Raw genomic sequence first — 27,486 nt, 5'->3', positions numbered from 1 at the left:
CCTGTGCAAAAAAAAAAAAAAAAAAAGGAGCCCAGCGTGTACCGAATATATCACACTAAATATCAATTAAAACATTTTATACTGCTTATATTTTATCCTTAATATCTATACATTAAGGTGTTCGGTATTTATGCCAGTATATTTACTTGATTTTTTCTCCCCCTGACATTTTATAACATTATAACTCAACATATACGATGCCTATATTCCTGGCAAAGCAACATATAAACCAAGCCACATTTTCACTAAGACTCCCATCGTAAGTATGATGCTGCTTGATCTTGATTTTGAATAGATTGTAGTATGAAGTGGCTCCACACATGTCACTTCTGTTTCTGGGTTAACTTTCTTCTAACCATGACTTTTATTATTAAAAATGAATTGTTTACAACTATCATTTTATATTTCAAGCAATCCGTGGCATTGCCATCAACACTTCAAACCATGCCAAGGAAATAAAATAACATTCCTTGCAAAGGAGAATCCAGGGGCGCCTATGTGGCTCAGTCGTTAAACTTCTGCCTTCGGCTCAAGTCATGATCCCAGGGTCCTGGGATCAAGTCCCGCATGGGGCTCTCTGCTCAGCAGGAAGCCTGCTTCTCCCTCTCCCACTCCCCCTGCTTGTGTTCCCTCTCTCGCTGTGTCTCTCTCTGTCAAATAAATAAATAAAATCTTTTAAAAAAATAAAGGAGAATCTGTATTTTCTCAATATTATACAAATATCAATATCACTAAAAGCATCTTTAGGTTATTTTTTTATCTATAAAATCCAATCTAAGTAGTAGCAGTATTCAAACCCAGCTTCAAGCTGCCCTCCTCTATTCAGATTGTTGTGCCCTAAGCCCTTCCCATATAGAAATGTCAGCAATATCAAAGCAATTTTAATTATCACTAAGATCACAAATTTGTTTAGAAATACCATCAAGTTTGCATGTTCAGTTTTCCTCAGCAATATTTGCCATTCCATGATGAACTGTCATCTACTCTAAAGTTTTGTAGTTGCTTCCTTCCAAGCAGCAGGCTGAAAGACTGCCTGTTCTGCCTGATACGAGGTCTCTCCTCTCTGGTACTGGATCCCTTGGAAAAAACAGTATCCAAATGTCAGCTAAATGAAGAGTTTCCTTTCCTGCTATCTCCTCTGGCACAGTAAGTAACTCCTGGGAAAACTCTGTCCAAGAAGTTACAGTGTTCCAAGACTGAAAATGTTTTGTTCTCTCTCTCAGCAGCCTCCATGATTTGAGTAGTCAGATGGCACTTTATCAGCCAAAACACTATCCTCAAGTGGAGACTCTCCAGACAGTCCTTCCTGCCTGACAAGGCCCATTCTCCACTCCACGTCTAGATATCTAGATACCCCTAAAATATTTCCAAGCCGCTTCTCTGTGCTATAACTATATGCAAGTCATAGTGAAAATATCAGGTCATGATCTGACTTCCAATTCACTCCTGTCAGTGAAGAGGTTGTATAAAATGCATGAATACACACACACACACACACACACACACACGAGTGACAAAAATACAAAGCTAAATATCTGCAGTAAAAAAAATGCAAATTAATTTAACTGCCATATTATTTTCCTAGTAAGAGATCTTAGCTGAAACTTTATGAGGCATCACAGCACCCAAAAAGTATGCAAAATAAATAAGTGAATTCCTTAACAATGTGGTATAAATTTGATGTTACCTTCAAATATGAAAAAAGAAGTCTGTGATATATATATCCATTAGGATCTTGGATTTGTTTAACTGGTTATCACTAATGCCCCACTGAAATGCAATTGAAAATTAATATATCTGGCAGTAAAAAATATGACCATTAAAGAAAGTTCACACATGATATTTTTATAGAGTTGCCAAGTCTCTTGAATTCAGAATGTGGGACAGATGGTCACATGGTGAATTGTTCTCACTGACTAATGCTTTCTGCTGCTTCACTGATTTTTGATCTTCAGATGACTTCAGTCTCATTCAGAATGTATGGCAAATGAGAGGTTCCCAATTGTCTTCAGAAAAGATAAAAAAATCTCATTACATCTGTGACAGAAAATTATATAAATTTTATAGACCTAAGCTAAATCAAAGCCTTCTTAAATTTCTAGGTCCTTCACTGGGAAATTTTGAGTTTACATCTAAGTGAAAATGACTTTTCTGAGGATACAATGTGCTCAGATCCTTATTTTTACTAAACTTTCTTTTCATTTATTCACTTACTAAATTCATATTCAATAAATATATTTATTCAGTCATTTATTCAGTTACCCAGTCATAATTCAAAGTATATTAATCTGCTTAGGCTACCATCATGAAATACCACAAACTGGATGGCTTAAACAACAGGCATTTATTTTTTACAGTTCTGGAAACTAGAAGTTCCAGAATGAGATTCTGGCAGATTCTGTTTCTGATAAGAGCTCTCTTCATGACTTACAGATGGCTGCTTTCCTATTGAAACCTCACATGGCCTTTCCTCTGTTGTGTGTGGAAGGAAAGAACACTCTGGTCTCTTCCTTTTCTTGTAAGGACATCAGCTCTATTAGATTAGGGGCCCACCTTTATGACCTTGTTTAACATTTATTACCTCGTTATAGGGCTCTATCTCCAAATACAACCACATTGGGGGGCTTCCACATATGAATTTTAAGGTGACACAATTCAGTTCATAACACTAGGGTACTCATTTTTTCATCATTATAAAATAAAATGAATGTTACTTTTGACATTTCATGATAAGACATAAGCTTTTCTATTCCTCTCCTTGCAAAAGATTATTAAGGGGTAGATATTATACCTGCTGACTAGCAAAAGAATTATTGGGTCTGAATTAGCCTAATTCAGTGGCAAACAGACTGTAAATATCACTTATACAGGCTTCAGATCCAAACAGTTGATAGGGTGGCTCTGAAGCAAAAGAATAGGTTTTCTCATCTGGCCTAGGAAATCAAACTACTCTTTATTATCAAACAAATTTAGATGCTGTTCATAATGGCTCTTTTATACATGACACCAACAAATCAGGAATTTCCTGACAGGCATAAGTTGTTTTTTGTTGTTGTTGTTTTTTTTAAAGATTTTATTTATCTATGAGAGAGAGAGAGAGCACATGAGAGGGGGAGGGTCAGAGGGAGAAGCAGACTCCCTGCTGAGCAGGGAGCCCAATGCAGGACTCGATCCAGAGACTCCAGGATCATGACCTGAGCCGAAAGCAGTTTCTTAACCAACTGAGCCACCCAGGCGCCCCAGGCATAAGTTTTATTATGCAAATAACAGCATTTAAGACAATTACTTCTGAGGGTTGCATTGGTTAAATACCAACTCTCCATTGCTCTTGGCCACAGCTGATCGGATGAGAGCTGTTATCTGATCTAAGATTGATTAACTGAAGATTAGTTGGCTTAGTCAGGAGCCCATGAAAGGGCCATTAACAAATCTTCACCCACACAGATTATGGTGATAAACTAGGCCAATTCTTTTTAGAAATTTGAGCCTAAGTTTCTTAACAAGTCTACCAGTTGCAGGGGCACCAAAAGAAAAAGACCCAAGGAGAAACAGTGAGTGGGTGTGTGGGTGGCAGGTGGGAGACGGGAGAGCAGAGCTCTGTCAACGCAGAGTCCTGCAGCGGGATTTCAGAGATGTCTCCTGGAGAGGTGTGCAATAAAGAATTTGACCTTGCCCAAAGAGAAGTCAACCCTTTGCCTTCTGTTCCTGCAAAGTAATTTCCAAACCTATGAAAGCTCTGCCTCATAAAAGTGCCTGTGTTTATCTGGAGGCCTTGGGTCATTCCAGATTAGTCTAACAATGTGATTTATGATAGGTCACATGTTATCAGCTAGACTTCCAGAACACCTAGAGACTGAGGTCAGCCACATGGTCAGTGGCTACATAAAAATAAAACTTTGGATTCAAGGCTCAGGATTCAGCCTTGGTTGACAATACTCCATGTATATTGTCACAAACTTTGTTTCTGGGAGAGTTAATGCTGTCCTTGACTCCACAGGTAGAAGACAACCAAAAGCTCTGTGTTTGGAACATTCCTGGTTCCAAAATTTCCTGATATACCTGCTGGGCATCTTAAACAAGGCATATAGCTTATACGTAGCTTTTGTTCTTCCTGTGCAACTGGGTCCTATGACCCTTCCCTGGTACCTGTGAGGCTCATCCACATGGGTACCTGCTTTCTATGTTTCCACAGATGTCTCAACAGTGAACTCTCCCACATGAACATATGTAAGGAATATATGAAAGCATAATAAACCCAGCATTGTAGTCAAAGAAATGGTGTATATTTCAAATTTTAGGTTTTTTCTAATTCACACTTGCAAATAAGTTGCAGTGAAATTCAAACTCTTGTAGGAAAGATTGTTATAGTCTATGACCTCTGCTAAGGAATGAGGACAAGAAACCCAATAAGGACAGTTGTAGAATAATAACAATTTTAAAAAATGCTGTTGGAATTTCACCCTTTAGGTTTAGAGAAACATTATTCTAAGGTAGCTGGTAAACTTTCGGAGATGAGAAATGGCTTTGGGGGTATCCCTGTGTTTACCCTGTTGCTGCTGTGGTGCCTCCCAATGCTTTGGATGCTTCCTTTTACATGGTCACTTTCACACACACACACACACACACACACACACACATACACACACACACACTATGTCCTAGGACTCATTTCCTTGCGACCCTGTTCCTTTTTTTCCCAAGGAAATAGGTTGCTAATATGATAAATTTATCCGTGCCGAGTCGTTGGCTTAATATATAACTACTTGGAGAGGATCTTTATATTTTTGACAAGACCTTGTATGTGTATCCACAAATAAAAGAAAAATCTCTAAGGGTAAGCCTTTAGACCAGTAGTGGGAGTCTTTGGCTGCAGTTGTTTTGGAAAAGCCTTAGGAGACCCATGTTCTATTCTGTCCCTAGTGAACTGTGAGGCTTCAAACACAAGATTTAATCCTCATCTGTATCCTCAACTGTAGAATGAGAGAACTGGTCCTACATTCACATACACAGGGAGACTCTGCCAACGATTAAAAATACTTTCTCTTTGTGGGGTGACTGTATATCCAGGTTTGCCAGAGACAGTGACATTTTATACATATTGCTTCAGCATAACTATTAATTAATTATTAAGTGTACCTCCTTTACTCTCAAAAGCAGCCGAGTTTTGATGATATCCAGGCGAATTGTCTGCCAAATGCCCAGTTTAAAGGAAACTTTCTTATCACTGTCCTGATAACCCCATGGTGGTGAGCACAGTAAGACTTACCTGCCAAACTCTCCAGTACCTGACTGGGGCAATGTCTTTTTAAAACTGTTAAAATGGGGCGCCTGGGTGGCGCAGTCATTAAGCGTCTGCCTTCGGCTCAGGTCATGATCCCGGATCGAGCCCTGCATCGGGCTCCCTGCTCTGCGGGAAGCCTGCTTCTCCCTCTCCCACTCCCACTGCTTGTGTTCCCTCTCTTGCTGTCTCCCTCTCTGCCAAATAAATAAATAAAATATTTTAAAAAATAAATAAATAAAATAAAATAAAACTGTTAAAATGACTGAGCCATTTTATACCTAAAAGGTATTAACATAAAAGTTCTATGTCAAAAAATAAACTTTTTTTTTTGTTTTTTGGGGTTTTTTAGGAAATCAATATTGTATTTTTCCTTCATTCTTTATTCTTTTCTACCCCCTATCCTTCACCCCTGCCAGTACAGTAAATCAAAAGGGAGCAAAAGTTCCCTAACTCTAATTATCTAGGTTTACATTTTACTCAGTTCATTGAAATCCTCCCTTTCTGAAAATCCCCTCCATCCAGGAGACTCCAGTGAGCAAATTCATGTTTCAAACAAATCTGCCTTTGTTAATCATCAAAAGGTATTTTCTTTAATAAGTGAGGCTCGGCAGGCCCTGCAGCTGTGTTGTTTATTTTATAGCAAGCACAAAGACAATTTATTCTTTTAAATACTATAATTAGGTTAGTGTTCTCTTTACTGAAGCGTCTGTAGGAAAGTGAGAGTGTGTTTCTTTGAATGAATGAGCAGTCACATTTATTTTTATTAAATCTGAACTTGTCTTCTGAGATAGCTGAATTTAATTTTATGTTCTAATATAACATGTAATATTCCAACTTTTTTTCAGGTAAAGTCATGGTTTCCCCAAAAAGGAGGTTGGACTAAATTGAATCTTCTGATTCCAATTTTATGAACTTGCATTAAAATCTCTCTAGGGTGCAGGATTATGTTTGTGTTGAAGAATGACTACATTAAGGTATATATTTGCATACATAAACAAATATATCACAGATGGTTATCTATGACCTGTCATTGATACAGAGAGTATTATAGAATATAACATTATACCTTTGTTATGGTTCTGTAAGTCTTTAAAAAGTTTTAGAAGTGCTGTTTATAAATCAAAAAGATTAAATAAGGACATTTTTAAAGTTGGAGACTGGTTTATCAACATTGCATCCATAAAGTGGTTCCTTAGAACTGTCTAGAAGGCAATTAAGTCACCCAGGGAATAAGTCATTACCTCTTGACTAGCTACCTTTTCACCTTGGCATAGCCAATAAAGAAAATATTTCTACTCTTTATGCCCTTTTAATCTTAGTTGATGAAAACAATTTAGTATCAGTGTTATACCTTTAACAAGGGAAAATTACTCTAGTTCTCTATTGTGTAACAATAAAACTTCAGACTGGGTAGCTTAAAATAACAATTTACTCTTAACTTTCATGGTCCGTGAGTTGACTGGGTTCATCTGGATGGTCTTGTGTGATGCTTTTCAAGCAGTTAGAGTAAAATGGTGGGTAGGGCTGGCGTTTTTTGAAGGCTCAACCTTGCTAGACATCCAAGTGGGCTTCTTACCACACATAACTGATTTTTCAGCTGAGATGACTTGAACATTCAGCAGCAGGAAACTGCCAGTTGTCTCCTTTTCTACATGATCCATCCCTGTGGCTAGATTGGGCTTCCCTATAGTATGTCTCTCTCAGATTAATTAGATTTCTTATATGGGAACTAGCTTCTCCAAAAACAAGTGTTCTAAAAGCCCAAGGCAAAGCTGCATGGCTTCTTATAACCTAAACCTTGGAAGTTATAAATAATTGTTTCTAGTGCTTTCTGCTTGCTACACAGGACCATCTCAGAATCAGTATGGGAGGGGACACCTAGGTACATGAATATCAGAAGGCATGGTTCATTGAGATGTGTTGGGGAGGAAGGCAGAATTTGTGTAGACAAGCTACCACAAATAAAACAAACGTGATTTTAAAATAAATTCATTCATGATTAAGAATAAATGTCTATTCCTCAAGTCTATAAATTTGCCAAAAAGTTTCTTTTATAATTTTAAGAAGTCTACATTTATCTCCTTAATAGCCACTTTGATACATATTTTTAGTTTTATTATTATTCCTTTTAAAGTATAGTATTGTAATTATTTTCTGCTTATTCCTTTATAAAACATATTTTTTTTTAATTTTAATAACATTATGAGTTAAATAGGCATTTATGGGCTGGCCTAAGGATGTAACACAGCTCCTGACAGAATTTTTAGTCACCCTTTGGGACATAATTTATTTGAGTCATGAATAATTCTCATAGTCAAACAGCCAAGCAGTTATATAAACTGCTGCAAACAAAATAATGTTTAAGAAAATATCTCTATGATTGTGTTAAGATCTAACAAAGGGGAGGAAAAAGAATTTACCCTTTTAAGGTTCTTTTGGCTAGTCTAAGGATTAAATTGACATGAAACAGATGAACAAGAGAAAATCAAATTTAATTATGTACATACAGGGGCTGCATAAGAGTATGAGGCCCACAGGTAGTCAGGCTGTTGAGGCTTATATGCCATTCTGAGCTAAGGAGAAGGGAGTAGGGGTCTGGGACTTCAAAGAGAAGAAAGACAACTCACAGGAAGATGAAAAAGAGTAAATGTTTGGTAAACTGTTTGCTGGGCAAAACAGAAACAATGAGATACAGAGAGAAATTTTAGCAAACAGACTTGGCTAGATTCCTCCCTCCCTATGACACCTCATTGGTATTAGACGGTTGTTATCTATGGTGATAGCTGCCTCCTCTGTCTAAATTCTTTTAGGCAGCTGGGGGGTTGGGAGAAAAAAAAAAGAAGAAAAACTTCTTGAGTTTTTTGTTTCTTAAACATAATAAAAAAATAAATCTAAAATAATCCACATGCCAAAGAGACCCATTTTGAGGTGGCAAATTTTCTCCTCTACAGAACATATCGTTTTTCAGTGATAACAATAGGTTCTAGTATTGCACACTGATTTTGAACTATAATTGTTAATATTCATCAAAATAAAATAGAAATTAAATTATCTTCAAAAATACTTCAGGTATTAAAATATCGAATTTTTATTTACTAGATAAATTCTTTATCTTTAAAAGCATAAAAGAGCTAAAGAAATATATTATTTTTATGATAATTTCCAAAGAATACCCCCCAAATCTTCTTACCTAGATGAAAAAATATAGATTCTACTGAATGGAAAGTTATTATTCTCAGAAAAAGGACATGGAAGCCTTATAAACTACACAAAATATTCAGTAATGTTTTTCAAAGTGGCTTTATTTTTGTTTTCTCTCTTTTGAAACATTTTCTTCCTATTTAAATCAACATATTTAAAATGAATGCAATCACTGTTTCATTGTAACTTCCTCCCAAAATCATTGGAATTGTAAACACTAAAGATTTCCATTTAAATAAAAGGTTAGAGGAAGTTCTAAAAGCAGCTCTGAGAGCAATACAAAATGTTGGAATTTGATTTTTTCCATAACTAAATAGATCACAAAACTATTCTGATTGAGATTCATTGTTTTGAAATAGGTGTTATACCCAAGAGAAAGTTCACTTAGGTATTCTTTGGAATTTAGGAATAGAAAATTGATTGGAAACCTTTTAGATATGGACCATAAATTTAAAAATAGACTATGTTGTGAAAAATCAGACACAAGGGGAAATAAAAAGAGACAGAAAGTTAAGTAGAAAAAAACACTTAAAATATTTAAAAAATAAAAAGAAGAAGAAGGCGAATAACAGTTGAAAAGAGAAAAATAGAGGCAAAGTGGAATGTTCTGATGAACTGAATGAAGTAGAAATATTTTCTTTTCAGTAAAGAAATTATTTTTAAGAAGTTCTGATAAAAGAGGGAAAAAATGAAATTCTTACAAACCAGCATAACATTTAGAAAAATGTTGCAGAAAATTGAAATCATAATGTGTAATTCAATTTTAACCTTAAAGTAAATCACAGTATACTAGATTAGATCTATCAAACAAGGTTAAATATTATTCCTTTGTTTTAAATTCTCATCTTCTACAACTATATTCCAATATTTTGTTTGCCTGTTTTGATAACTGATTTGATTGACTGATGACCTCAATGACTTTCCTTTCTTTAAAGTAAAATCCCAATCTATTTGTGGATAGATGCGTGAGATGACAATATCATTTAATTAGACATTTTTTTCTCTTTGTTTTCCATTCATAGATGAATTTGCCCTGAAATTTGCCCTGAAGTTTCTTTGCAATGAATAACATTGTGTTCTATCTTTTGGCATAGTTTTCTTAATTTCTTACCAGAGTGACTAATTTTTTAACAGATTTTTTTTTTTCAGGTCAGATTTCCATGGCATGATGATGTGGTAAGAATGGGTGGGGTAAAGATGATGATGGTGGTGATGGTAGGGATGTTATAGACTGATTAGATATAAAGTAAACAAAACAAAAATATTAAAGTAACAGTTGATACAGGAAAAGGTTTAGGATTTTTTAAATAAAGGGAATAGGGTGTTAAAAAACGAGACAAAATTATTCCAACTCCAAAGTGGAGTTGCTTATGTTCCATGTCACCCAACTGGGACTTAGTTACAGTTTCAAGTCCCCGAGAAATGGAATCTAAACCAGTCAGTGAGAAATTGCCTGGTCAGCACTGGTAATATGCTGATAGATCCCTGCCGTCCCCTAAAGGAAAGTAACTTCGCAATAACCAGTTCAACTTTTTTGTTCCTCTCCCTTCTGCCTATAAAATCTTTCATTTTGTACAGTTCTTCAGAGCTCCTCTCTATCTGCTAGATTGAATGCTGCCTGATTCAAATTGATTTTTGCTCAATAAACTCTTAAAATTTTTAATATGTCTTAGCTTATTTTTTAAGAGGGGTATTTTCAGTGTTATGCTACATAATTCAAAAATGAAAATGAGCGCTCTGTATTCTGGCTCAAAAGGAGAAGCTTATGTGGGAAGCCATATTTTCCAGATTGCAAATACCTAAGCGTGTCTTCTGTCTCAGCCTACTGTTGCTTTGTGTTGAGCCTAGCACTATTGCTGACTCGGTCCTTTCTTCTGTTAAAGAGACTAATCTGCCTCTACTTGTGGACTTGCTACTGTTTTTCAGCCCTCTATCCGAAGCTCTACCTCAGGGCATCCTTGAAATGCATCTTGGAATTCCTCCACTACAGCTCATGATAGAACAGCTGCCTGGGGTTCCCGATCTCTTTTCCCTTCATAACGTCGCCGTGTATGATGTTTTATTACCATGAGCATTGGTTTAAATTGGTAGCTTGACATTCTCAATCTTGTTGGCTCTGATCTTGTCTTGTTCATGGGTAATTCTGAATAAACTACTAAGGAAATTCATTATGTCCATTCTGATATTCTCTTTATCTTTCTAAGAATGTTGAGAATCCCTGGGGAAAATATGCAATAATTATTTTTAGAGAAAAACAAAATACTTTTACCTTTTAGTTATCCCCTTATCTGGCGACCAACCGAATAATGTCTGTCTGATTAATTAGGCTTCAATAAAATACTGATAGCTATAAAATAATAATTTACTCTGTTTCACCAGAGTATGAAATAATTATCTAATTAACTTAGCTCCTAGCCAGTAAATACTTGCAAATAGTAAATATTAAATAAATGTTGCATAAATACTTATCTTTAAATAATTTTGTCCTATAGAAGTTTACTTTTACTACTTTTGACACATTTAAGCCATATACTTAACTGACCATTGCAAAGTTATTTTTTAATCACCATTCATTTCTCATGTATATTTGTATTAAATTCTCATTGCTATTTGTCATTGGACAAAATCTGTATTATCATATCATATAGAACAAAAAGAAAATTAAAACCACCCATAGTCCCAAACTTAGCACCCAGATATAACTACTTTGAGTATTCTAACTTTTTTTCAGAGCTGTGTTTGTGTGTGTGTCTATATATGTGTGTTGATGTTGGTATTAGATTCCAACGATATTCTCCCGCCACTTTTTCTTTTTTAAAGATTTTATTTATTTGACAGAGAGAGACACAGTGAGAGAGGGATCACAAGCAGGGGGAGTGGGAGAGGGAGAAGCAGGCTCCTGGCCGAGCACTCCCGCCACTTTTTTATCCTACTGGAGTTTTAGTGATTTTGAAAAACTGGTAATAGTTCTTGTATTTTGCTTTTTCCCTGCTATTTCATGAAACATAATTTCGATACTATTCAATATTCTTCAAAAATACAGGTTGTTTTTTTTTTTTTTTTAAGATTTTATTTATTTATTTGAGAGAGAGAGAATGAGAGACAGAGAGCATGAGAGGGAGGAAGGTCAGAGGGAGAAGCAGACTCCCTGCCGAGCAAGGAGCCTGATGCGGGACTTGATCCAGGGACTCCAGGATCATGACCTGAGCCGAAGGCAGTCGCTTAACCAACTGAGCCACCCAGGCACCCAAAAATAGTTTTTATTGACTGCTTACTATTCTATCTTATGGATTGCCATAATTCACGTACGCATTCGTGGGTTATTGACCATTGCTGCTTTCAAAGTTTTGCTCTAATAAATAATGCCATGATGAAGATCTTTTGTTGACATTCTGATTATTTCTTTAGGAAAGATTCCTAAAAATGGAATAAGAGAGTGAGTCCCTCTTCAGACTTTTGTCGCATATTGTTGAAGTGCTTTCCAGAAGGGTTGTATCCAGTTGCACTGTCACCAATGGCAATGTGTAAGAATGCCTGTCTCACTGCATTTCAGGATTGCTGGAATCCATAGGTATTCGTCTCCATCAAGGATGGCACTACATCTGTGTTGTTCTCTAAGAATCAGCAAGATTAGACGCCCATGGTTACTCGATAATTATTCAAGGAGAAAATTAATAAAGGTTTTGATCTTTACAAGTTTAAGAGGTAGGATGTTCATTCTTTTGGAAGATCTATTAATGCCTGTATATGACAAACAGAGGTGAATATATATGGTTGCTGCTATTATGGGGTTTGCAATCTGATGTTGAAATCATGATAGTTTTAATATGAATTTTTGCCTTACCAGTAAGCTTTTTTCCCCTGCTGTATTGACTTTTTCTGCATTATTTCTTTTATGAATTATCTACTCATGAATTTTACTGTTGGTATTTTTTAGTGCAATTTCTAAATATCTAGTGAGAAGCTCTTTGTATGTTATTAGCTGTTTGCCATATTTGCTGCATATGGAATTGTACCATACTTTAATACTTGGGTTGATATGCCAGCTAGCTATGCCATCTTGGGGAAGTTAATTACTCTAAATCTCGGTTGAGATTAAAATAAAATCTACCTCAAAAGATTGTTGTGATAAATAAATGGCACAATTCATATAAACCTTTAAGCATGGGATCTTAAATTGTAAGCACTCAATACATAAATATTAATTTTACTATTAATGTTATTACTGCTATTTCTATTGCTCAGATAAGCCTTTCTCATACAAAGATTAAAAATTAATCCATATATTTTTCTGCTTATAAGTTATACAAACTTTCTCAGGTCACAGCTCCCTTAGTGTCTAATTGTTTCAGTGTTCTCCTAGATCAAGTGGAATACCTACAACCATTAAGTAATCAGGCCCAAACAACTTAAGAAGTATTTATGTCCTACTAACAACTTAGCTGTTTGAAAAAATGCACATAAATGATTTTTTTTTAATTCTTATATAACCACAATTACTAATGGGATGTTTGTGCCCTACTGAATACTGCACAACTTCTCAAATCTTAGAATCATATTGAAAACCACCACATTCATGTCCTCACACAGTGAATTTTACACTGTATTTGCTTCTATCTCAGCAATTATTATGATAAAAAAGATAGGATGTCAATGAAACAAATGTTGCTCGATCTAATGAGGAAACTGTGTGCCTGGACTTAGTAGCTTGTGCAGTGTTCAACAGATGTCAAATATTGCTGTTTCCCTGGACAAGTTAAAATATCCCATGGTGCCCCTGAATTGACCCTCTGCAGTATCCTTGAGATTTGTTGCAAATTTTAGGAACCATGGGTTACATGTTTACATTAGCTTTTGTTTTTTCCTTTATATATAACTATTTAATTGATTTATAATTTACATTTAGTAATTTAAGAATGTGCTTTTCTCTTTCATAGCAATACTTACCAACATCATTGAAAAATGTTTTCTTTCTTAGGGTTTAATATTTGCTTTATCACCAATCAAAATAATACAAAGCCCATAGGCATCAGAATCACCTTGGATGCTTTAAATAATGCCAGACTTAGTCAGAATGAATACCTTTGGATAGGACACCAGAATCTGGATATTTTAAACAACAGTGTTAGGTGACCCTTGGGGACCCTAAACTCAAGAATAATTTTCCTGGGATCTATTTCTGGATTATCTATTCTACTCTACTAACCTTCTGTTAAGTTTAGGTTGATTTTAATTTCTTTAGCTCTCTAGTATTTACTTATCATAAAGAAAAAAACCTATTCCCATTACTTTTATTTAAAAAATAACTATCTGCATTTATTTATTCTAAAAATAAGCTTGAAAATCTTTCTTTTAACTCAAAAAAAGAAAATCATAGCTTTCTTCATGTGAATCCCAGATATTTTCAGTCAGGACTATTATTTCTAAATATTTAAAATTTACTATATATGATTCTAAGTATTATCATCATTATTGTGGATAAATACAAAATGTTGTGTTTTTTTTAAGATTTTATTTCTTTACTGTCAGAAAGAAAGAGAGAGAGCACAAGCAGGGGGAGTGGCAGGCAGAGGGAAAGGGAGAAGCAGACTCCTCACTGAGCAAGGAGCGCGATGTGGGACTTGATCCCAGGTTCCCGGGATCATGACCTGAGCCTAAGGCAGACATTTCACTGACTGAGCCACCCAGGCATCCCAATACAAAATGTTTTATTTTTAGATATCTGTCTTGGCAAGTTAATGTTTTCTAGGTATATAACCACATGGCTTTAAATAATATTTCTTCCTCTATCTCAAGTATTTGTAGTTATTTCTTGTTTATGACTAATTTCTATAATGGAACTTTAAAAATTAGATAACAAATATCTTTGTCTTGAATTTCATGCTGGTTTTTCCCTGTTAAGGAAGACATTCTTGAGATATTTTTAATCATGTTAAGGAGGCTTATATTTGTCTAGTTTTTAGGAGCTATAACATAAAAAGCTTTTTATTTTATTAATGTTAAAATATGTCCAAATGTCTTTTTTACTGAGATGATATACTTTTTTCTTACTCGTGTTTTAATATTTACTCACTAGGGAAGAATGACTTGGGTGCCTGAATTCAAATCCCAACTCTGCCACTTAATAGTTATGTGACTTTGGGCAAGTTACTTTATCTCTCTGAGACTCAGTTCTCTCATCTGTAAAATGGGAATAATATAAGTATGCATGGATTGTTGTTTGGAATAAATGATAGATGTAAAATGCTTCAAACAATACATGGCACATTATAAATGTTCAATAAAGTTTAGCTATCATCAGCATCATTATAATTATCACTGCCATTATCATGTGGCCTGGACTAAAAAATTACTTTATCCTGATGAAAGATTCTTTTTATAAATGATTGAGTTTATTTGCTACATTTTATTTAGAGTTCCTACATCTGTGTTCACTAATGCTATCATACTATCCATTGTCTCAAAATGATACATTGTATCAAAGCTACCATATTCTATCCTTTAGATCAGATAAATAGCAGAGTAGTTATTTGGGGGGTGGGTAATTCACAAGTAAAACCATTTAGCCCTGAAGCGTTTTTCAAAGGCAAATCTTATATCATTATTTGTCTGTTGAAACAATATGTACCTTCTTAAGCAAATCTTATTATCTGTATATTTTTAAGTAGATTATTTGTTCCATCAGTATTTTCTATTTTGTCAGTTTAGAATTTATTAGCTTAGAATAATATATCTTTTAAGTATTTTCTATATTTGCTATCTTACAGCCTAGATAAATTCAATGTATCCCTCCCATTCCTGTAAAAGAAGGGACGAGGGTGCTTCCCCACTACTTCAAGCCACTTGAAGTCACTTCAAGAGGGACTTCAAAGAGACCACTCAGAAAGCATGATACATTCCTGTTGGAGTGTGAGAGACATGTTAGACTAACATGTTTATGCCCAGGAAATCTACAGGGTGAGTGGATGGTCCCTAAGCCAGGAAGCAGTCTATGAAGAGAGAGAGAATATACTGGGAAAGAGAGGACATTGTATTTCTCATGGCCTGAAGGTGGGCCATATGGGAGAGAATCAACCGAGTTCATCTTAAAAGAGACTTCTTCCAGAAGACTTCTTGACAAGGGTTAGACAATTCAGTAGATAGTAGAATACACAGGATGCCTGAACTGAGAGTGGATCTTAAGAAGTGGTATGTGTGCCTGATAAAGGTGTAACAGCTCTCTGGAGTAGTAATTAGGGATACTCCTACACCAACATACACCTGCTTAGATGAAATCTCTATCACTACTCTTCTTTTTCTCTAACCCCAACTCCTGAAGAGTTAGATCCAAAAAAAGGAAATGACCCAGAGCCTATTTGAGATCTCTCCATTGTTCAAGGTACTAAAGAGGGAAGAGAAGAGAAAGAGTAGATCCCAATCCTTGCACAATCCCAAACATGTTCAGCCTGTGCTGGGAGAATAATTCCTATCAAGTATGAGATCAAATTTAATATGGATTCAACGAAGTCTAATAATAGAAAAGGTTGGGAAGTTTTGGAATCTTCCAAATATATATTTGAAGTATTGTAAAAGGAAAATCTACATAGCATAGTTAAATATGGCCTTCAGCAAAAAATGAAATTAAATAATAAAAAAATCTGAAATTCCTCAATATCCAGTTATACAAAGATTTGGAAAGCTCATATGTTCTATGTTGACTAACAAAATGTGTCTTCCAAATATTTTCTTTGTATTACCAATATATTCTTTATATATAATATATAATTGTATTTTAGCCATATATATCATTTTATGTATAGTCATATATCACTGCTCCCACACGTATTTTAGAAAGTCTTCCATAGATTCTTCCTAATACATACAAGTTTGACTCTTTCTTTTCTAAAGATAAGGGTTATTTCCATCTCTTCTTTCAAAATAGACAAAAGGAGGCAAAGCAGCTGGCATATGAAATTATATATGAGAATAAGGTACAGGTTTATAAATACAGAGAAAAGGTCACAGACTGGGTGAAATATTTGTGAGAATTAGACATGGCACTGTAACATTTTCAAAGCAAGTAAAATAGATAGACCAAGAAAGCATTCAAATACAAAAGTAAAACAAAGCAAAAACAAAAAACAAAAAAACTTTATAATCAGGACAACAATAAATCTTGGAGTGCATGCAAATTCTACCAAGTAAAGTGAACCATCTTTTCCCTTTGTGAATCAACATTTATCAGTCATCTACTCTGTTTTGAGTACCAAATGTGGTAACACAACACGTACTTCTGGCCTCAGAGTCCCCTTCCCAAACTCTCGTTCCCTGTGGGGAGTGATGCAACAGAGAAAGGCCAGAGCGGGGCCCACTCTGCAGGCTCTGGGCCGTACCCCCCTCCCCAACTCCCTAGCAGGTCCTCACTGCTGTCCAGACAAGAGCCAAGTTTTGTGCAAAGAAAGAGCATGATGTTACCATTCAGAGCAAGGGTTACGGATTGGGCAACTTTAGTTAAGGGAAATATTAGGGATGCAGGTACCATGATGAAAATATCAAGTCCATAATTTTTATCAACTTAATCCTTTTAGAGAGTGAGAAAAGAAATGGAATGACAAGTCCAGGGAACTTTTCCCCTCATTAACCTGCGGCCACTTCCTTGACCTATTTGGTATTTAATCTCTGGGTGATTGAGGACAAGTGACACTGGCCTGCAAGATAATTTTCAGTAATTTCTGAAGGAAAGTAGAACACAATAAGCAGAGAAAGTATAATAAATCCCTATTTTTCTTTGTTTAGGTTTTTACAAAAATCTCTTCTTTAAGGAAGAATTTTGAGGTCTGGGATATCCCCAAAGTCTTAGTGCAGTTTTATACTTTAATAATTTCAAAGTTTAATGCTACACATTTATTCTAAAAATATAATTTGAAAGTTTAATCTGATATAATTATTATTTTTTAATTTTGAATACAATATTTTTTATTTAAAATTTTTGCTTTAGGCACGCCTGGGTGGCTCAGGCAGTTAAGCCTCTGACTCCTGATTTCAGTTCAGGTCATGATCTCAGGTCGTGGGATCGAGTCCTGTGGGGGACTCTGTGCTCATTAGGGAGTCTGCTTCTCTCTCTCTCTCCCTCTGCCTTCCCCACACACATTCTCTCTTTCTCTCTCTCTCTCAAATAAATAAATAAATCTTTAAAAAATTTTTCCTTTAGTTAATGTTTGTCACCTTCTATTAGAGAGGCTAAAACCAAATGTTAATATTAAAATTTTTATTAAAATTGTAAAAAACAGTAAGGGCTTATTAAATGTAAATAATGATGCTTTCAAGTGAACTTTTATGTAAGTTTTAGCCTTTCCACATCTGAACTTACCAAAGCTACACCTGTACTAAGGCTTCTGGGACAGTGTGTTTAAAATCTAGGCAGCATTTTTATGTTCTCCTAAGGGAGTCAAAACTTTGCAGCCTTCCTTGAAATACTTCTTGATTTACTATATGTAAAATCTTCTGCAGCATTTATGGCAAAAGCTCTCAGTTTTTGTGAATTTTGAAAATGTAGTTTTTGTGAGTGGCAAAAACTAAGTCAGACTGAAGGTAGAAAGGTGAACTTGGTGCAGATGGATGTCAGGGGAGCAGTTCCCGGCATGAGGGGCAGAAGGGACTCCCGTGAGACGTAGAGGGAGGAGCAAGGCTGGTCAGCGCCAGGCAGCAGGCTGAGGTGACCAGGCAGAGTAACTAATGAACAAAAGAAAGGAAGGAAACAGAGGAACTGGACAGTCCTCAGAGCCATGTCAGAAAAAGTGGTTTTAACTCATAAACACTTTCCTTGTGATGTGATATGTGGCCTTATTTTTTTTAAAGATTTTATTTATTTATTTGTCAGAGAGAGAGACTGCATGCGAGAGAGCACAAGCAGGGAGAGAGGGAGAGACAGGCTTCCCACTTGAGCAAGGAAGCCCCATGCTGGTCTCAATCCCAGGACCCTGAGATCATGACCCGAGCCAAAGGCAGACGCTTAACTGACTGAGCCACTCAGGCGTCCCAATTTTTTTTATTTTTTATTTATTTTTTTTTAAAGATTTTTTTTTTATTTTTATTTATTTGAGACAGAGAGAATGAGAGAGACAGAGAGCACATGAGAGGGGGGAGGGTCAGAGGGAGAAGCAGACTCCCTGCCGAGCAGGGAGCCCGATGCGGGACTCGATCCTGGGACTCCAGGATCATGACTGAGCCGAAGGCAGTCGCTTAACCAACTGAGCCACCCAGGCACCCTCAGGCGTCCCAATTTAAATAAATAAAGTTCTCTGCACTTATTTTCTCAGAGGAAAACATAAATTCTTATCTTTTTCTCATAATGTCACTTTAAGTGTTGATTGGATTTTTAAAAAACAAGTAAGACCATAACATCTGGTTCCCTATGAAGATGAAACTCTCCAAAATTTTATATATATAATGAAACATATATAATATATAAACATTATGACGAAAGATGTATGTCCTACATTATTTTTTTCTAGCAGTGAACCTTCAGAGAATCTAATGTGTGAATAAAATTTAAACCATATTATGTATAATTAGCTAAAGCAATTATACAATGTCTGAGACAGAAAGCTAGCAGATTCTAAACAATTGTGTAGTGTTATCAAGAATCTTGTATTAAATTTAATAACCAAATGTCAAGGAAATTATTTCCTCCTCCGAAATATTTTTCCTAAGCTTCCAATGATATATTTCCTGAAAATGTCTATCTTTTATTTGAAACACATTTACCTATTCCTCCTTTATAGATAAAACTACATTCTTTTAAATCTTAACATGCATATGGAAGTTTTGGCGACTGTGTTGGATTCAGAATATGAGATTCTTCTGAATTCTCCTATAGAATAAAAAGTATACTATGCACGGGCAGCCCAAACTTTTGATGAATGATCACGCTGTACAGTCTGACTGTCACTTCCATGTCCTGTTCTCCAACTATCACACACCTGATACGACATTTCCAGGGCAATTTTTCTGACTCAATAGATTCTGGGTTTTATTCATTTTTTAAGGAAAAAATGACAGACCCCTGATTCTGTTTTGATGGGTAGCTTTTAAAATCAACAACCTAAAGATTTCTAGATATATCCCATCACACTGGACACACACATCAATTAGTAAAGTGCTGAAGCAAAGTAAATTATTGAGAAGCAGTTCATCACTCTCATTTTTGAAATAAGGCAACCAGAATGTATTTATGAAGGATTATTTCATGTCTAGAACTCTCCTAGATGCTATGGGGGGAAAAAAAGTCTGAGACCCCAAAACCTTGGGATCTACTAACTAGGAACTTAGGACTTTTGCAAGAAAAGTATTGTCCCACTTGTTTTTGGCTAGTCAGCTCTGATGTGGTGAATAAGATGGAAACTATTTGAACTGAGATGCTGTTTGATTCCATTTGAAACAAGAAACGACAGCAAAAAACTAGAAAAAGTTAGCTTCTGGGCAGAATTGCATGTAAATAATTGGATAAGGTTAGTATATTATCCTTAATTTTTAATACAATTCTTAGAGTCATTCCCAAATATTTAGTGTCTCACAACTAAGGTAGTTGGACATTTTGCCTTTTATTTCTTATATATTTTAAATGATACTAGAGTCCAAAATCAAGGTGTCAGCTGGTTTGATTTCTTCTAATATCTTCCTCCTTGGCTTGCAGAACTCTCCTTCTGTCTTCACATGGTCTTCCCTCATTACTGTGTGTCCCAATCTCCTCTTCTCATAAGAACACCGGTCATATTGGATTAGAACCCATTTCACATTCTGAGGTACTGGAGGTTAGGATTTCAACATATGAATTTTGGGGGACATGATTAAGCCCATAAAATCATCCATATAAGCAGATAGCTGATAGAGCTAAACATGCATATATCTTTCTCTCACTTAATATATGATTTTTATATAAATATAAGTAAAAATCTATGAAATATATTTTAATGACTAAATATTATATAATTATACAGATTTAATCCCATGCATTTAACCAGTTTCCCACTATCAATCATTTAAGTTGTTTCTAGTATTTTCTCTATTTAAATCCTGCTGTATGAACATCCTTCCCTATACACCTTGACAAAATTTCCTATTAATTTTCTTTTGATAAATGTCTAGTAGTGGATTCTCTTAGTCAAAGAGTATGCTCTTCTTTTTCCCCTTAGGGATTTTTATACTTACTGCAATATTACATCAATTTTTTACTCCAACAATTATGAAATACGAATGTCTGTTTACGATTGCCATGCCAGCTCCTTGTTGTTTCTATCATTCCCTTCTTTTTTAGTAAAAAAAGACAACTTACTGTATTTACATTTATGATTATTGAAATTAATTTGGCCCTGGGGCTGGGGGGTAAACATTTTTTTCTGTCCCTCTTTATGCCCATCTATAATCTTTTTGTGGATGCAGGCCTCATCTGAACCTCCCCCCCCCACCTACCATTACTGTTTACAATTAAAGCTCATTATTTTCCTCAATGAACCACTGAACAGAACACAAGCCGCTTCTGTCACTACCAGGGAAATTTTTGTGAAGTTAAAAAACCCAGCCACTTTCCCCTTGCATCATATGTCCTCCTAGTGACAACTGTAAATTCCGTCTCGCTTAAGATGTACTCTGAGCAGACACAGTGCCCAAACAGAAATCCTACCAGGGCTGTGGTTGAGTAAACACTGCGTTCCCCTATAGTTTCCAAATATTAACTGTACCTATTATTTTTAGATGGTAGCCTTCCCCTGTGGTGCTCTGCATCTAGACATCTGAACTATTTCAACTAGAATACTTTTCTGCACCATTGGTTGCACGCTGTGAGGCAGTATTTATTTGACATTACATCGTTTCAGGTTAATGTGGCAAATAGAGCCAAGTTTTACATATTTTATTGTCGGTTCTCTTTTTCTGCCCTGCCCATTTTCCTGCTATCCTCCATTTGTATTTTAAATGGAGATTTGTTCCTTGGAGACTTGGAAAAATGTTCCAAAAATGCTATCATACATACTTGGTAAGTCTCTCAGTGGTAGTTTCTCAGAAATAAAAGAAAAACAATAGATTTCCTCAGAGATACTGACACTTCAGTTCACAGGCTATTCTTGGTTTGTGTCTATTCCATATTGAATTCATCTAGGTGTTCTGTAGGATCGATTTAAGTGTTCCAGGCTGCTGACACCATATGCCTCAGGAGAGTCTTTTTTCCAAACTCTTTTTCATAGATTCTGAATGAGATGAATTATACAGCACATTAAACCAAGTGCAAGACTGAAAAAAAAGAAGAAGAGAAAAGAAGGAAAGGAGAGAGTGAATGCAAGGTGATTCCTTTGCTTTCAAAAAAATTTAACTTTACTTACCAAACGGTCCAGCTATCTCTTCAAGAACATCACTGCCCTCTTGACCATCATCGTCACGCTCTACACTGATCACAGCTCAGTGCTGCAGGATACTCTAACATCTCTGTATGTTGCTGGCCAAGGTCTTTGAAGCAATAAAAATCTCCCTTACAAAAAGGAGACAATTTTGAGAAAATGCCTAAATATTTTTTAGGAGAATAAGAGAATAATTTACTCTCTGTGTCTTTCCTTTTTTTTTTTTTTTTTTTTTGGGGGGGGGGGGGGGGGGGGGGCAGGATTCTATCTCATGTTACTCATGGATACTTAAGTTTAAATTTCACTTCCCTACCATTGAGTGGACATATAAATACCTACTGGTCAATGTAGAATAGAGAGCATTCCTCTGACTGTAATGGCAACAAAGATACTTATTTCTGCTCAAGATGAAGAAAGCATTCTTCAAACACTTGCTGAATATGTCTTTGATTCAACAGAGATAATTAGTTTCAGTTAGTTAAGCTGAGCAACTGTTTGCTTCAAAGAAGATACTATATTTGCTTAATTGCATTTAAGTGCTAAGCAGTGTAAAGGGTAACGTTTCCTGAAAATGGGATCTTTCCTCTTAACTGGTTAGAGGATAGCTTATGAAACAAGAGTCAGGAGGAATTTACATCCAGTTTGAAAATAGTAGATATTTTCTGATTGTTGAAGTGAACCATATTATCCTCCAAACATTAAATATTCCATATCCACTTAATCAAATTTGATCTTTAATCATATGGACTCAATAAGAAAAGAAACCATGGTTAATTGCTCAATCCAAAGTGGATCTTGGTAAGCGAAATGACAATACCACAAAAATGTAATCACACAAAACTATTCTCCATGGACATATGGATGGAGTCATTGTATCACTCTAGAGTGTTTGGGTTTTAATTAAGACACAGATCGAGCAAATCATCTGTAGTAAAAGTGGTACTGTTTCATTAGACCAGAATAAATTACCAAGTAATAAATAATTTTAAAAAAATAAAGTAAAATAAAATAAAACAAAGCCAATTATTTTTGCTTTAATTTTCAACTAAACAAATACATAAGCCAACAGTGGAAGCAACTGATGGCTAGAACATGATAGTAGCAATCCATCACCCCCTAAAAGCTGCTTCCCTTTGGTACAGGGAGCTTTATCTCTGACTCCAAATGAAGTGACGGCAAGATACCAAGTTTCAAATTCTCTAACTGTCAAGGGCTGTTTTACTAATTATCCAGATTCCAAGGCAATCATACAACCGTAATCATTCACCTCACGCCTGGAAACATAAGTCTTGTTCTTTTGATGAATATTTATAAGACAGTGTAAAGCAGTCTACTTTCTTTTCCCTTCAGGCAAGACAATTTGGAGTTCATCAATATGTATTACCAAGGACTTTTATAAAAGGCATTTCAAAGAAAATTCATCAGGCATTCCTTTTGTCTTGATTTCTGTTAGACTGATACTTCCTTTTGACAAGTATCAATAAATTATCCTCTGATGGCTAGAAACTTGATGTCTTATTCAGAAACTTCCTCACACAGCAAAATCTGGGCTTTGAGTTTCAAGTGAAATTAAGACCCTGCATCTAATTTGAGGACAGACGGAAGATAGGCAAATTAAAAACAATAAAACAAATATGTATATAGTCACCCTACAGCACACAGGATGGAGTTTCACCACAGTTGAGCATTTTCTTGCTGTATACAACTTGCAACTTTTCTATTTGCCATGCAAACATATTTAGACATCCCTCACAAGTTAAAAAAAAAAAAAAATCACAAGCCTCAGTTCCTGGATAAATGGAAGAACCACACCAAATTAAAGCCAAATTAATGTAGATATGGAAAATGGAGGATGACAAGCTGTCTCTCTCTGTAAGGCTGATAGTTTTCTCTTTTGAATATTATTGGTTAGACTCACATTTCTGTAAGAGGAGGGTGAATAAATGCAATTGTCTAAAATAAAAATGAAAAAATCACTGCTCTATTTAATGAGCTTTGAAAAATCACATAAAAATCCTTTTATTTGCATCCTTTCTAAAAAAAACATTATTCTGGCAAAAAGTATTTGGAATAGGAAACACAATTGATACCTATTTCTATAAATAAACACATAAAATAGCATGCTGACTAAAGACTCTATCTTATTTTATGGTTTACTCACTCTTTACACAGCTATTGTGCTAATTCTAAGAAATTGTTTTGTGATTACCTAGTACAATAGAAAATCAAATATAATATCTAACTTAAGCTCAATTTTAAAAAGGAGAAAAATGATGGCATTTGAGCTTGAATACATGCTTTGCAAACCAACTCTAATATTAATCAAACAACGATTCTATGGAAGTTCATATTCACTGCCAAAACATATGTCTCGTTTTTGAAAATACAATTCTCAATAAATAAGAATTTGAAATAGAGTTTATTTTGTAAAAATAAGGGAAAGCAAGAAGGAAAAGATAGCAAGCAGAATAGTTGTAGTATATGGTATATTCTCTGAGTCCCTAAGAACTGAGGTATGTTATTCAATGGCTTTATAAAAGTAATTGAATACAGAGTATTATTTGAAAATAGTTTATTTTTTATATTATTTGGTACGAATGATAATGATGGTGTAAGTCTGAGCCATATTTTCTATTTTTGAATAAATTTGACTTGTAACATAGAATAAGTTTAAGGGGTACAATGTATCACTTTGATATATTTTTATATATTGTAATACGATTGCCTATATAGCAATATTTATCACATTACATAATTATAGTACAATATTATTGTCTGTATTCATTATACTGTGCATTAGATCTCTATGGATTATTCACTACTCATTACAAGTTTATGCCCTTAAACACCAGCACTCTTATCCCTGCCCCATTCCCTGGTAACCAGCATTTCACTCTTTTTTTTTTTTTAACAGGTTTAACTTTTTAAAATTTCACATATAAGTGATATCATACAATACTTGTCTTCCTCTGTCTGACTTATCTCATTTAGCAAAATGTACTCAAGGTCCATGTTGTCACAAATGGAAGGATATTCTTTCTCATGGCTGAATAATATCCCATTATGTGCAGGTACCACATCTTTTTTACCCATTCAACTATTTTTTTTAAAGATTTTATTTATTTATTTGTCAGAGAGATAAGGGAGAGAAGGAACATGAGCAGGGGGAGCAGGAGAAGGAGAAGCAGGCTTCCCGCTGAGCAGGGAGCCAGATGTGGGGCTCGATCCCAGGACCCCACAATCATGACCCGAGCCGAAGGCAGACTCCCAAAGACTGAGCCACCCAGGCGCCCCTATCCATTCAACTTCTGATGGGCACTTAGCCTGTTTCCATATCTTGGATAGTGTGAATAATGCTGTAATAAATATGGGAGTGTAGATATCTTGTCAAAATCCTGTTTTCATTTCCTTTTAGTACATACCTAGAAGTGGAATTGCTGGATTGTATAGTAAACCCATTTTTAATTTTTTTGTTGATTTCTATTTTCATACTATTGTGGTCCAAGAAGATAGTTGGTATGATTTCAATCTTCTTAAATTTGCTAAGATTTGTTTTGGAGCCTATCATAAGATCTGTCCTAGAAAATGTTCCATATGTACTTAAGAAGAATGTATATTCTGCTGCTATTGGATGGAATGTTCTATATATGTCTATTAAGTTCATTTGTTCTACAGTGTAGTTCAATTCCAATATTTCCTCATTGATTTTCTGTCTGGATGACCTATCCATTGCTGATAGTGGATCATTGAAGTCGTTCCCTACAATTTTGTATCTCTGCTCTAGATTTTTTCTTTGTAATTACCATGAGATTTACATAAAACATCTTATAGATAAAATAGCACATTTTCCGTTTGTAAGAATTTATCTTCATTTGCCTATAAAGTTTGCCTTCTTTTACTCTTCCCCTTTTATGTTTTTGATATCATAAATTATCTCTTTTTATGCTCTAATTTTATCACCAAGTTATTTTTAATGTTCCTTTCCTTTAACTTTAATACTATAGTTAAGGGTTTTATATACTATTCTAATAAATAGTTACAGTATTCTAATTCTGACTATTTATCACCTTACTCAGAGTTTTGTGTACTTCCATCATTTTGTTTCAGCTTGAAGAACTCCTTTCAACATTTCACTGCAGGCCCAGCAGTGGTGAATTCCCTCAGCTTTTGTTTGTCTGGGAAAGCATTTATTTTTCCATATCTGAAGGTGGACTTGGGCAGATATAGGATTTTTGGTTGGCAGTTTTTACCTTTCACTATTTCAAATATGCCATTCCACTCTCTCCCAGCTTGCAGAGTTTCTGCTCAGAAATCTGCTGATCGCCTAATGGGGGTAATTTTGTAGATTATTGTCTTTTTTTTTTTTTTTCCTCTGACTGCCTTTACATTTTTTTCTTCATCATTACTTTGAAAAATTTAATATAATGTGTCTTAGAGAAGGTCTTTTTGTGTTGCGATAATAAAGTGTTCTATTATCTTCATGAACTTGTATATCCAGTTTGCTCCCAGGGTTGGGAAGTTCTCAGATATTATTTCTTTAAATACACTCTTTGCTCCCTTCTCCCTCTCTTTTTCTTCCAGGATACATTTTATTCTTACATTAGCTTTTCTAATGGAAACAAATAGCCATCATAGAGTTTCTCCAGTTTTTTAAAATCTTAGTTCTCTCTCTTCCATACGACCTGCTTTATTTCCAACACCCCCTTCATCTCCTTAATTGAGTTCTTAAGCTCCAGAATTTCTGCTTGGCTCTTTTTTTTTTTTTTTTTAATTTCAATCTTTTTGATAAAGTACTCCTTCTATTCATTAATATTATTCCTGAGATCACTGTATTGCCTTTCTGAGTTTTCTTATAGCTCACTGAATTTTTTCATAACAGTTATTTGGAATTCTTCATCAGTTAGATTGCAATATTCCATGTCTTTGCATTCAGTTGCTGAAAAATTGTCATTTTCTTTTTGTGATATTGTATTACCATGCTTTTTCATGGTGTTTGATGAAAAGTGCCTCTGCCACCACAGTGGAAGTAGTAAACACTTTTTTATTTAGTCAAGGCTTTGTTTGGTTTGATTTTAACAGTTCAACAGTAGATAGTTAGGAATTTTCCTTTTGTTTTCCAGAGGGTTGCTCTATGGCACAAGTTTTTGGTTTCTCTTACCTAAGTCCCTGCTAGGGTTGAGAGCTGGTGCATTCAGGGAAAAAAAAAAAAAGTGGCAGGAGGTGGAAGGTATTTAAAACTTGGATATTTGGATATGCCCACAGCCTGGTAGGGGGATCTTCAAGTTGGGGTGGGGGGTTTCCAGAGGCCCAAGGGCAGTATTCTTGCCTCCCAGGACAAAAAGCAGGAGACACATTCCTTCAGTTCTCTTTGCTTACTTCCTTTTCCTTTTCCTCCCCCAGTTCCTGTGGTTTCTCCTCAGAGAGAACAACAAACAAGATGGTCTTTCCATCTGCAACAGCTTGGCCAGTCAGACCCCCACTCACTACCTTCACCCTTCACGTCATCTAGCAGAAAATCATACAGGCTTGTTACCTGACCCACCTGCCACCTTCTCTGTCATCATTGCCTCTGCCTCCCACTCAATCACCACTTCCCTCACTCTGCTGCCTCCTTAGCAGTCCAATTCAGACATT

The sequence above is a fragment of the Mirounga leonina genome, unplaced genomic scaffold, assembly GCF_011800145.1.
Source record: "Mirounga leonina isolate KUSES-001 unplaced genomic scaffold, KU_Mleo_1.0 Mir_53, whole genome shotgun sequence".
NCBI classification, from domain to species: domain Eukaryota; kingdom Metazoa; phylum Chordata; class Mammalia; order Carnivora; family Phocidae; genus Mirounga; species Mirounga leonina.
Note: the sequence above shows the minus strand (reverse complement) of the source record.